At 45.6% G+C, this 12,156-nt stretch overlaps 1 protein-coding gene across 5 annotated transcripts in view; it reads right to left on the bottom strand.

Annotated features, from left to right (window-relative positions):
• HOXC10 (homeobox C10) overlaps positions 1-12,156 on the bottom strand; it is a 184,217-nt gene that overhangs the window by 96,737 nt on the left and 75,324 nt on the right. The window lies entirely within an intron of this gene.

The following is a 12,156-nucleotide window of genomic DNA, read 5'->3' as shown; positions in this document are numbered from 1 at the left end:
TATGGGTTAGATATACAGTAGATAATCATAGAAATGGCATAGATTTTTCCCCAGGATAAAAATCTTTTATATCCTCTGGACATGCAGGGGGCCCCATGAGGTACTTCTACACTGGTTTCTATAGTGGCTGATCCAAATGCACATATATTATCAGAATTTCCATCCCCCTGATTTAAGTTTTACTGGCAGCCTCTGTGATTTTTCAGTGTGATAACTACCCTCACCACTTAGAGTCCACCCATTTCCCAAGACTGGAAATATAATTGCAGGCATCTGGTTTCTAGGGGAGTCCTTGAGTTTCCACTTCCTCAGGCAGAATCTAGCTTTCCCACAAGGGTCAGGCAATGTGAAACTGAGAAGTATCTAGAGATTAATCTTCAGGGCCCCTCATCTCCCTGAGCATCCCCCCTTAGCACTACTTTTCTGGTTCTTTCTTTGTTTGATGAAGTATCCCAGTGGTGCTTTTGTATTTTAAAGGATGTGATCTGCAGAGGACTGTACTTAACACCATGTGCTTTAATGGTGGAACTTAAGGCATTTCTGTGGCAGGATAATTGGGGAGGGGGAAACAGATCCTTCCCAGGGGCTTTAAACTGAATCACTGCAAAAGGCTGATCCTGCATCTCATTATCCATTACATCAGATGAAAGCTACAAAATTGGATCCCTTTATTCTATTTGAAACTAAGCAGATAGTGGACTGATTTCTCTGTTTTCACCTTGCTATTGGCATCATGCAGACACCCTTTCCAACTTCCTGCCCCATCTTGTTTCTGCCTCTCTTCCCTCAGGGGCAGGGTCCTTAAGGGAAACAGCTCCCCATGGTGTGTCTGCAGGGGCTCTGTGAAAAAGGTTGAGTTGTCAAATAAGGAGACACCACAGCTAACACCCCCTGCTCCCCCACCCCCCACCAACTCTGGAATGAAGATGGAGAGTTTTCTGTGCCTGGTTTGGTTCACAGAGACACATAGTCCATCATCTGATTTGCTACAAAGAGTGTTCCTTCTCCCTGCCCCCCAGCATCCTTCGGTTTTTGCTTAGAGTCTCAGAGCTGGAAGGATCTTAGTGATAACCTAATCAAACCACTTCATTGTGAAGGAAGGGAAACTGAGGCTCAGACAGAGATCAGAACCCCAGTGTTCTGATCCCTGAACCAGTACTCTTCCCAGCACCATGCTGACTCTGGCTCTGTGTGTTTCAGCTGGATATTTTTGGAGTTGCTGCCTCCAAACCCCAGAATCCAAGCTTGCTCTCCATGGCAGGGAGAATCACCAACCATCATAAGAAGATGGACCCTTCTTCCTGTTTGTGGCCACTTTTTGGCACAAGCCTCATCATACACCACACCCCATAATCCCACTGGAGTCATCTGTGATCTCTGTGATATTAGAGGGCCTCTCCCTGTTTCTGTACCACATTACATATCAACTCACCTTAATCCATTTTCTAGAGCTGGCCAGGGCCCAGAGAAGGGGCTGAAGGTCTCAGGAGAGACAACAACGGGGTAAGCGAAGTTTTTGCCTCTAAATTCCCTACCTTCAGCTTCAGATAAGGAGAGAAAGAGGCTCTCTTGAATAAAAAACAAATTTCCAGGCCGGGCGCGGTGGCTCAAGCCTGTAATCCCAGTACTTTGGGAGGCCGAGGCGGGTGGATCACGAAGTCAGGAGATCGAGACCATCCTGGCTAACATGGTGAAACCCCGTCTCTACTAAAAATACAAAAAACTAGCCGGGCGTGGTGGCGGGCGCCTGTAGTCCCAGCTACTCGGAGGCTGAGGCAGGAGAATGGCATAAACCCGGGAGGCGGAGCTTGCAGTGAGCCGAGATCGCGCCACTGCACTCCAGCCTGGGTGACACAGGGAGACTCCGTCTCAAAAAAAAAAAAAAAAAAAAAAAAATTTCCTCAATATCTTGTCAAGCCTTCTTCAAGCTTCAAGGGAGAAAACCTCTCTTAATGGATGAGTTTTATCTTACTCTCCAACTCTGAGGACTGGAGGCAAGGGACAGGGGTTTGAGCTTGGCCTGAAGAATCTGAATACACGTAAAAAAGAATGTATCAGTCATGAGAGCTCTCAGACACTTGTGTTCTCTGAATATACCATGTAAGTTCTCCTCCATCTGAGATGGCCAAGTTAACTTCACTGAGTTCTTTTCAGTTCCAAGATTCTGGTTAGAAACTTCTGTTTCCCAGTGTTTGGTGGTCAGCCGAATCCCGGATTCCCTAGCCCATGCTCACTCAGTTTCCCAGTGGGCCTTGGCTCCAGGAAACAGTTTTCAATTTCACATTGGCTCTAAACAGCTTCCCTATCCCTAAGAAACAACACAAAATTGAGCCAACTCAAGAATAGGATCCATCAGATGACTTAGCCTGACATGAGCACAATGGCAGCGGACTAGGAATCCAGAGCCATGGTGTCAGTTAAGGGCTGAATTGTGTCTCTGCAAATTCCATTTCTTGAAGTCCTAATCCTCAGTAACTCAGAATGTGACTGTATTTGGAGACAGGCCCTTTAAAGAGGTAATTAAGTTAAAACAAGATTCTATGGGTAGGCTCTAATTAAATATAACTGGTGTCCTTATAAGAAGAGATTAGCAGGCCGGGCACAGTGGCTCATGCCTGTAATCCCAGCACTTTGGGAGGCTGAGGCAGGAGGATCACCTGAGGTCAGGAGTTCGAGACCAACCTGACCAACGTGGTGAAACCCTCTCTCTACTAAAAATACAAAAATTAGGCTGGGCACAGTGGCTCAAGCCTGTAATCCCAGCACTTTGGGAGGCCGAGACGGGCGGATCACGAGGTCAGGAGATCGAGACCATCCTGGCTAACCCGGTGAAACCCTGTCTCTATTTAAAAATACAAAAAACTAGCTGGGTGAGGTGGCGGGTGCCTGTAGTCCCAGCTACTCGGGAGGCTGAGGTAGGAGAATGGCATAAACCCGGGAGGCGGAGCTTGCAGTGAGCTGAGATCCGGCCACTGCACTCCAGCCTGGGCGACAGAGCGAGACTCCGTCTCAAAAAAAAAACAAAAACAAAAACAAAAATTAGCCAGGCGTGGTGGCAGGCACCTGTAATCTCAGCTACTTGGGAGACTGAGGCAGGAGAATCGCTTGAACCTGGGAGGTGGAGGTTGCAGTGAGCTGAGATCGTGCCATTGCACTCCAGCCTGGGCAACCAGGGTGAAACTCCATCTCAAAAAAAAAAAAAAAAAAAAGAAGAGATTAGGACAAGACAAGGCAGAGGGAGATGACAGCCATCTATAAGCCAATCTACAGGTCAAGGAGAGAGGCCTCACAAGAAACCAACCCTGCCAGCACCTTGATCTTGGACTTCTAGCCTCCAGAACTATGAGAAAATAAATTTCGGTTGTTTAAGCCGTCCTTGCTGTGGTACTTGTTCGGCAGTCCAAGCAAACTAATATGGTGTCTAAATGTGTCTCAGCCATTTACTTGCTGTATGACCTTGGACAAGTCATTTAAAACTCTCTAAGCCTCAGTTTCCCCATGAACTCTAAGGTCCCTTCAATATCTAGCATTCTGTGATTCCATATAAAGAAAAAGCCTCAATCCACTATACAGCTTTTTCTTTCTTGCCAATGATAATAGTTTTAAGTGCTTGATACATACTCACATTTTATCCTCCCAAATCTACAGTCATTTACACACCCTTCCCTTACCCTAAATGCCAGTGTAGATCCAGCTTTCAATGCAAACACACTTGGGTCCCTTGACTCTCAGATGCTGTTGCTTCTGCTGCATCTCACAAAAATTGGTTGAAATGAGAACATTTTAGTCAGTTGACTGATTTTCCTGAGCACAGTGTTAAATAGCCCCACTGGTTTATCTCCATCTATTGATGGATCTTGTTTTAAAACTGTCAGATTCTGCCCATCTTTTTTGACTCATTATCACTCCATGGCCATGTAATGCCTAGCCAACAACCTGATCCAGCCAGTTCTATCACCTTTATTCTTTTAATTAATTGGTAAGTTCACTCAGAAGAATCAACCCCAGACAATTGACACGGCCTCTCTCAGGCCCCAGAGAAAGCACCCCCAGGTCATGTCTAGAAGATGCCAAAACACTCATGTGGGTCAATCAATTTGGGGGAAAATCAGTTCAACCTAACAGCTGTAGCACAGGGTAAGCAAAGCAATGTTCCCTTGTCAGCCTGCAGGGACTTGAGGTCTGTGCATGGCTAGTGTTCTTTCCCCTTTTTACCAAGTTGACTTGGCAGAATGAAGACATGTGTCTCGTATGGACACATGCACACACATACACGGTACCACACCACACCACTCTTATTCCTGCCTTTTGGGGAGACAGAGCACTAATGATAGAGAACTTGTGCTGATAAGGGCAGGGGAAAGGCTTTGGGATGACTTATCCCAGGTACACATTTGTATGAATGCGACTCAGATTATAGTTTTGGTCAATATTTGGCCTCTTTGATGGTATGTGAGGGAAGGAGTCAGCCAGACTTGGAGCTTGGCCATGTTAACTGGTCAGTAGTAAAAATGTCTCAAAGTATATTTTCATACCTCTGGGCTTTTCTATTTGGTTCCAGAACCTGCATGTTTGTATCCCTGCAAGTTTATATATGTTTGAGTGTTTGGGTTTGTATCTCTGTTTTCCTGCATGCCTGAATTTGCTGATTTGTATGTGTATATTTGCATCTGCCTCTGAGTGTTTGCATATGTTTGTACATGGCTGGTATATGGGCAGGTAGGTTTACTTGTGTCTCTGTGCAATCTCCTTTTGGGTTTCTATATGCTATTACATGTATCTGCATGTCTTTGGAGATCAGTAACTCCAAAGAGACTTCAGACGTCTTTCAAATGCCTGGCGAGCCGAGGAAGAAATCTGATGCGGGAGAATCTGATGGCTTGGCAGGCCCTCAGCTCAGATTCCTTCTGGTTCACTCTGATTTTCATCCAAGATGAGGTCTGCAGTGTCTTCCGAGGATGCCTTCTGGCTGCCTTCACCACATTAGACCTCCAGGGTCCCCTCTCAGCCCAATTGTAATGGACTTAATGAGTAGAGGGGAGGAGCTAGGGGTGGCCTGGTATTTTAAGATAAAAATAAAAAAGGAAAGTTCATCCTTTTCTTGCCATTCTCATTTTCTCTTATTGACATTCATCAGCCCTGAGCATGAGACACAGGGGAGTTAGCCACTTAACATTTCTTAGATCTTTTTTACTCTTTAAAAACTAGGGAGGCTGAGGCAGGAGAATCGCTTGAACCTGGGTAGTGGAGGTTGCAGCGAGCCAAGATCGTGCCACGGCACTCCAGCTTGGGCGACAGAGTGAGACTCATCTCCAAAAAAAAAAAAAAAAAAAAAACTAAAGAGTTTTGCTAAGAAATTTTAGGTAGGTATTATAATCATATTGTGGTTATGTTATTAATAAACTTAACTTTTAAAGGTATTCACTGAAGTGTTTACTACATAAGAAATTCTATGTCTGGAATTTGCTCCAAAACGTTAAGAGGTACGGTTGAGTAGGGAATAGATTAAATTAGACTGGCTGTGGGCTGATCATTGTTGAAGTGAAATGATGGTTATATTACTAGTGTTTGATTATATTATACTCTCTACTATTTTGTTTGGACTTTTCCATAAAAGAAAATAATCCTAAAGCTGGGCATACTGCCTGTAGTCCCAGCTACTCGGGAGGCTGAGGCGAGAGGATTGCTTGAGCCCAGGAGTTTAAGGCCAGCCTGGGCAATATAGTGAGATTCCACCCCCAAATCTAAAAAAAGAAAAGAAAGAAGGAAAGAAAAAGAAAGAAAGAAAAGAAAAGAAAGAAAGAAAGAAAGGAAAGAAAGAAAGAAAGAATCATACTCACTCAGACATCTCCTACTATTTCCCCACCAGACTCCTCATCCCGAGATGTAGCTGAGACTATCATTACTTCCCCCCGTTATGTGGATGAGGAAGTGGAGGCTCTCACTGGGTAAATGATTTGCTTGAGGCAAGTAGGAGCAGAAAGCTTGGCTAGAATTCAGACAGACTGACTTCCCACTGAGGCTTCTTCTCATAGGATCCTGCATAAACATGACCCTCATACAGCCATAAAATACAGAATTTGTTAATAAATACCTATCAAATTAATGAAAGAATTGAGACCCCAGTTGCTCATACATTTACTCAGGGCTTACCTAGACAGGTATATGGGCACCCAATGTTCTACATTTGCATCTGCAGAGACACATCTACACCTCAGCTCATACAACGATACTTTCCTTGGTTGTATACTTGTAGACCACTAATTTTTGAAAAGGTATGTTAGAAATGATGTACAGGAAAAAGAAAAAGAAGGGGACAAGACTGCTACCCTCAGGTGTGCCTGTTCTGTGTGCTCATGTGACAAGCTGGGCTATCTACCTGCTCTCAGTGGGAATGTACCAGCAGGAGACCTGGAAGGAAGGAGTATCCCTAACAGTGGACATATCCAGCCCAGAACTACAGACACATGGATAATTTGATGAGGAAGGAGAAACACTGGCAGGCTGATGCCTTGTACCAAGCAAAGCTGTAACTTTGCATGCAGGAGTACAAGACATGTTTTCTCTCAGATGTAAATATGTTCAGATAAATACAAACATTATATATACTTCATAAATGGTTTGTGCCTGGCACACATCCACCCTCTACAAGCATGTTTTGCAGTCATGTCTGTATAGAGAGGGATTCTGAGAGGGTGAGCATAGGTCTAGGAGTCAAAGGACAGGAGTTCTGGCCTACTGCCCACCAGTTGCTGATTGTGTCATCCTCATCAAGTCACATCAACCCTCTTTGGCTCAGTTTCCCCTTCTGAAAAAAAAAGATTGATATTAATAGTCAAGCTGCCCACCTCAAACAATGCTAAACATGTGAAAGCTATTTTACCTATAAATTTATATTTTACTCTATACACTCAAGCTAAACAATAATGAATAATGCACCTATGACACACATAGCATGTCTATCTATATCTATCTATCCATGAGATAGAAAAGTTGAGTAACGTACCTAAGATAATACAATTTAAATACAGCATGAAACAGTGAAATGATGGTGGGTTTTGTAGTCAGAAGCACCGCTAAAGAGCTAAAAGGGTGTCCAATCATATTATTATAGTGGCTTCTGCTGTTTATCATAGTTGGTTAGCTCAGTGGTTCTTAAACTGTAGTCTAAGAATCCCTGAGGATCCCAGAGACCCTTTGAGGAGCTCTGCAGGTCCTTCCTGCCTCGGTTATATGTCTGCATATGAGGCTATGTACTTTAGATACTTCAACCAAAACAGCATATCAAAATAAACTGAATGCAGAAACAGATATGAGAATCTTTCTTCTATCAAGCTAGACATTAAAGAGATTTGCAAAAATGTGAAATAATGACATTCTTTACACTAAATTGTTTTGTTTGGGAAAATATAGTTTTGTCATAAAAGTTATTTTAACATGTAATGTTTATTGTAAACAATTTAAAAATGGTAAGCAAAAGCTCCTTGAAACTCGTATAATTTTTTTTTTTTGAGATGGAGTTTCGCTCTTTTTGCCCAGGTTGGAGTGCAATGGCACGATCTCAGCTCACTGCAACCTCCGCCTGCCGAGTTCAAACCATTCTTCTGCCTCAGCCTTCCAAGCAGCTGGGATTACAGTCGCCTGCCACCATGCCTAGTTAATTTTTTGTATTTTTAGTAGAGACAGGGTTTCACCATGTTGGCCAGGATGGTCTCAATCTCTTGACCTCGTGATCCACCCGCCTCGGCCTCCCAAAGTGCTGGGATTACAGGCATGAGCCGCTGCACCGGGCCTGAAACTCTAATAATTTTTAAAAGTGTAAAGGGGTCCTGAGATCAAAAAGTTTGAGAACCACTGGGTTGGAGCCTGGTGTTGATGAGAACAAGAATCTGCCTAGGTGAGACCAAGCCAGGTAGCAAAGCCCAAGCTAATCTAGGTCCTGCTTGCCCTCGGCTGACATGAGCCCCATATTCTCACCAACGCTCCTTGCCTATCATGAGCAAAGAATTGGAGTGGTTCAGAACACCCACTCTGGGGCCAGGCAAATCTGACTGGAGTCTGGGCTCTGCCAGTGGAGTACATCCTTATCCTCCCGAGGCTCACTCAGTTTTCTTTTGTGTCGAACAGGAACGTAGTAACTTCCTTACAGTGCTATTATAAGGCTTGAATGAGACAATGAATCTAGTCCAGTGCCTGGTATATAGCAAGCACTTAAGAAAATGCCTGATGATGTTACTAATAATAACAGATTGCACTCACTGAAAGCTTATTCTATTCTAAGCAAGAATCTAAGTGCTAGTCATGCATTAATCCATTTAATCCTCTAATACCACTGTAAGGCAGTGAACAACCCTAGGAGATAGTTATTTTTCAGTTGCTGCTATTGTGGAGTGGTTATTTTCTAGGTCCTACCTATGGGCAAAATAGGATAGATTGGAGAGTTAAATAAATGTTCATGGTTTTGATTAACCTTGATACAGAAGTGAGAGGGTTAAGTGAGAGATCTGATCTTCTAGAGAGTCTTCTGACTCCTGCCTCATTCCTCTTTAGCCACCCCAGGCCTAAGGAGCCAAATTATGGGAGCAAGAGTGAGACCTTAGGCCACATGATCTCAGCAAAGAGGCAGGCCTTTTGGAGCAGTTTGAAGGGCAAAAGGGGACAGCAAAAACCTCTGGCACCAGTGACATCAGTGATAAGTCAAAGAACCCACTTCATAGATGCTCTGGTTGGGATGTCATTTCCTGTCACTCATTACCTCTATACACACACACTCTCTCTCTCTCTCTCTCTCTCTCTCTCTCTCTCTCTCTCACCATCACCTTCAGCAAAGTCACCTACCCATGCACATGTGAACAGAACAAATAAAAATAAGTATGTTAAGGTCCTTGAATGTATGTGTCACATATGTTTTGAGGATATGCCTCTAGGTAAATGTGTATAGAAAGGTCTGTGTGAAATTACAGACTAGAGAGAAGGATTCAATCCAGTTTCCTCTCCCACCTAATTAGCAAAGATGCTATCACAAAATTCAGGCTCCTACCTCCTGTATCCTCCTGAGGTAAGGTTCCCCCAGACAAGAACAACATCCTGGGCTGGTCCAGGTCTGCCCAACCTGTGTGTGTGTGTGTGTGTGTGTGTGTGTGTGTGTGTGTGTGTGTGTGTGTGTGTGAGACAGAGAGAGAGACAGAAAGAAAGAACTGGGAGTGGTAGGTAGTTAGTTTGCCTCTCATCATCATGGAAACTGGGTAGCAAAGCCACTGGGAGCATGAATCTGGGGCTCTTGGTCAACTGCTGCTCTTCCAGGATGGAAGAGGAGGTAGGATCCCAGGCAGTGGCTAGATCTCAGGATGGAGCTGGAGGGAAGGGAATGAGAAAGGTTTACTCTCTTCTACCAGTTTTCAACTGTGGGCACCAGGACAAGGATTATTCCAGTCTGGTGCCTTGGAGACATAAAGCGGGTTTTTGCTCGAGACAGGTCTACCAAGCAGAGTTCAAAGACCTTGGGCCTGAATTATCTGAACTTGGATGCAAGTGGATTGACTAAAAAGAGGAAAAGACAGGCTACTGTCTACCTCCATTGGGTATACAACACTCTCTATATATTCTGTGGGTATGAGTGGAGGGAAGGAGGATGTGAGGGAGTAATTTTTTGTTTCTTTTTTATTTTTTGAAAAACAGAGAAAAGAGGCATTCCAATGTTCACAGTATGGAAACTGCCTTGATCTTCCTAGTTTAGATTAGTGAATTCTGGGAGGGATTGGAGGGGCTTTTTTATTGCTCAGAAAATGACTTTGCAATTAAGAGAAGGGTCAGAAAGGGGTGATAAAAGAAATGGCCAGGTAGAGGTTAGAAAAGGACATCTCCTGTCTATGGTCAGAATATGGATATGTTCAAAATCTAGAGCCCCCAAAAGCCCAGCAGAGGACTGGGGTAGTTATCTAAATAGTTCCTCACCAAACCCTTCAACCTTGGACTCCTTGCTTTTACCTGAAAAATGGATAATTGTCCCAGGCAGAGAAGAGACTGGTCCCTAGGGGCCAAGACTCAATTCAGTCACTTCCAGGACCCTCTCCAGCTGGTAGAATGAAAGAAAAGTAACTGGGGAGGGGCCTAAAGGTTTGGCATCAAAGGTATCTGGACGTTGGTGTATCAGAATAGGTCAGAGGCCACAGGCCTTCCATTTGGGGGCTTTTTGACTGCTTGAGGTGGAGGGAGGGAGAAAGAGGAGGGTGTTGGGGGAGGGTCGGACCGGAACAGATGCTTTCAGATCTAAAGAAACAATTTGGGAGGTGGGCAGGATCAAACAGAGGAAGAGAAGGGGGAGGAGGGGGAAAGGAAAGAGAACAAAGGTGTAGTGGAGATTGGAGCCTCTTCAGTGGAAGAGAGATGAAGGGGAATCCGGGTGAGATGGCTGAGCCAACATCTGCCCCGGGCTATAAAATTTTGTTCTATTTGCTGCTGGCCCAGGGGGCACTCTGGAGTGGTCAGATCAGCCTCTGAGGTGGCCCGGACTGGAGGCTCAGCCAGGAACTTTTGAACCTCAGCTGTCCCTCCCAGACTGCCACCTACCACCTTTTGGTTCTTCCTCTGCTTTTACGGTTGGAAGGGAGTCCAGGGATTGGAACCAGGGCCAGGACAGGAGGAAATATGGAACTTGGAAGGCAGCAGAAATGCTAGGCAGAGACTCTGAAATGGCCAATAAAAGACAGACAGAGCTGGAGGCAGTCACATTCCAGAAAGGTTTGACATTATCAGAGACTGAATCCTTGAGAGGAGGTTTCCAGCTGGGAGGCCCACATCTCCCCATCACACCTGAGCTGGGTCAGGCAGGATAGGGATGAGGTGGGGAGGCCCAAGCAAGTGTGTATTCCGAATATTCTTTGCCTCCCTCCCCCATTTTTTCCTTTCTCTAAACTGGCTGCCTTTTTGTTCCTCCAGCTGAAACTCAAGCCCCATTCGGGAACCTTATTTTCCAAAATCTATTCCAGCTGAATGGAAAGACTTCACATGTACAAAGTTACAAACACAATGGTACCACCCAAAGGGGCAGAGCCTCAAATAAGAGCCAGGCTATCACTGCGGTGAGGTGAGATGGCCTCAACAAGAACAGACCAGCTTGGAGAACTTCTCCCAAATGACTCATGTCCAGTTCTGTCCCTGCCCATCGGATTTGAGAAGTGTTTCCCCTTTTACAAAAGCCCTAAGCCTAACCCCACATCCGGAGACAAAGGCCAGGGAACCAAAGAGGGCAATTCTCCCTATAACTGGGGGAGAAGGGGACACTCTTGGCCTGGAATTCCTCTGATGGAGGGGATTGTTGGTTTGATGGCCTGGGATTCTTCAGGGCCATCCTGAGTCCCAGGTCGAGAACGCTTCTACTGATAAGCACGCTTCTAATGATAACTAGATCTCCCCTCTCCATCCCCACAAAGATCCTGAGAGGGTCCCATTTCCTGCTCTTGTACCTCGGAGGAAACTATCTTTTCATTTCTAATGAAAATGAAATCTCATTATTGGGAGGTGGTAGCAGTAGGGTATCAGTCAATCAGAGATTGAGGGTCCTCTCAATTTTCCACGAAAAAAATGGAAGGTGAGATAGGAGGAAGAAAGGAGAGGCTGGGATCTAAAGGGCGAGACCCTCAGGCCGAGCGGAGTTCACCGCGCAATGAACCCCACCGCGCAGTGAACCAGCTCAGCCGGCCACGCAGCCCGCGCTCCCCGCCCCGCGCGCCCTATTGTCCGCCCAAGCCCGGGGTCGTGACCCAGCTGAAGGCGACACCGCACCCAGGGCGGACGCGGCGTGGAACACGGAGGAGGAGCCTGGCTGCCGCCGGCCCCTGAAACCTCGCCTTTGCCCGGGCTGGCCTCATTTGGTGACCCTCAAGACCCCGGCCTCTGCGAGAAGGGGAGCTGGGACAACCCCACCCTATGAAGACAGTCACATTTTGCCCCATTCTCTCGCGGCCAGGCTTCCCGGGAAGCCAGAGCTCCAGAGTGGAACCTAGGGTTTGGCTATCTGGCAGTGCCTCCTGCACACTCAGTTCCAGGTTTTTTTTTTTCTGCCTGGAAATTAAAATACTGTATACTTTCCTTTTCCGATCCTTGATGCTGGGAAGAGAGGGAGTCAGAAAGGAGGAGTGAGTAGAGGCGACACTC

Source organism: Macaca fascicularis, chromosome 11, assembly GCF_037993035.2.
Source record: "Macaca fascicularis isolate 582-1 chromosome 11, T2T-MFA8v1.1".
Classification (NCBI taxonomy): Eukaryota; Metazoa; Chordata; class Mammalia; order Primates; family Cercopithecidae; genus Macaca; species Macaca fascicularis.
This window is presented reverse-complemented; position numbering and strand designations above follow the sequence as displayed.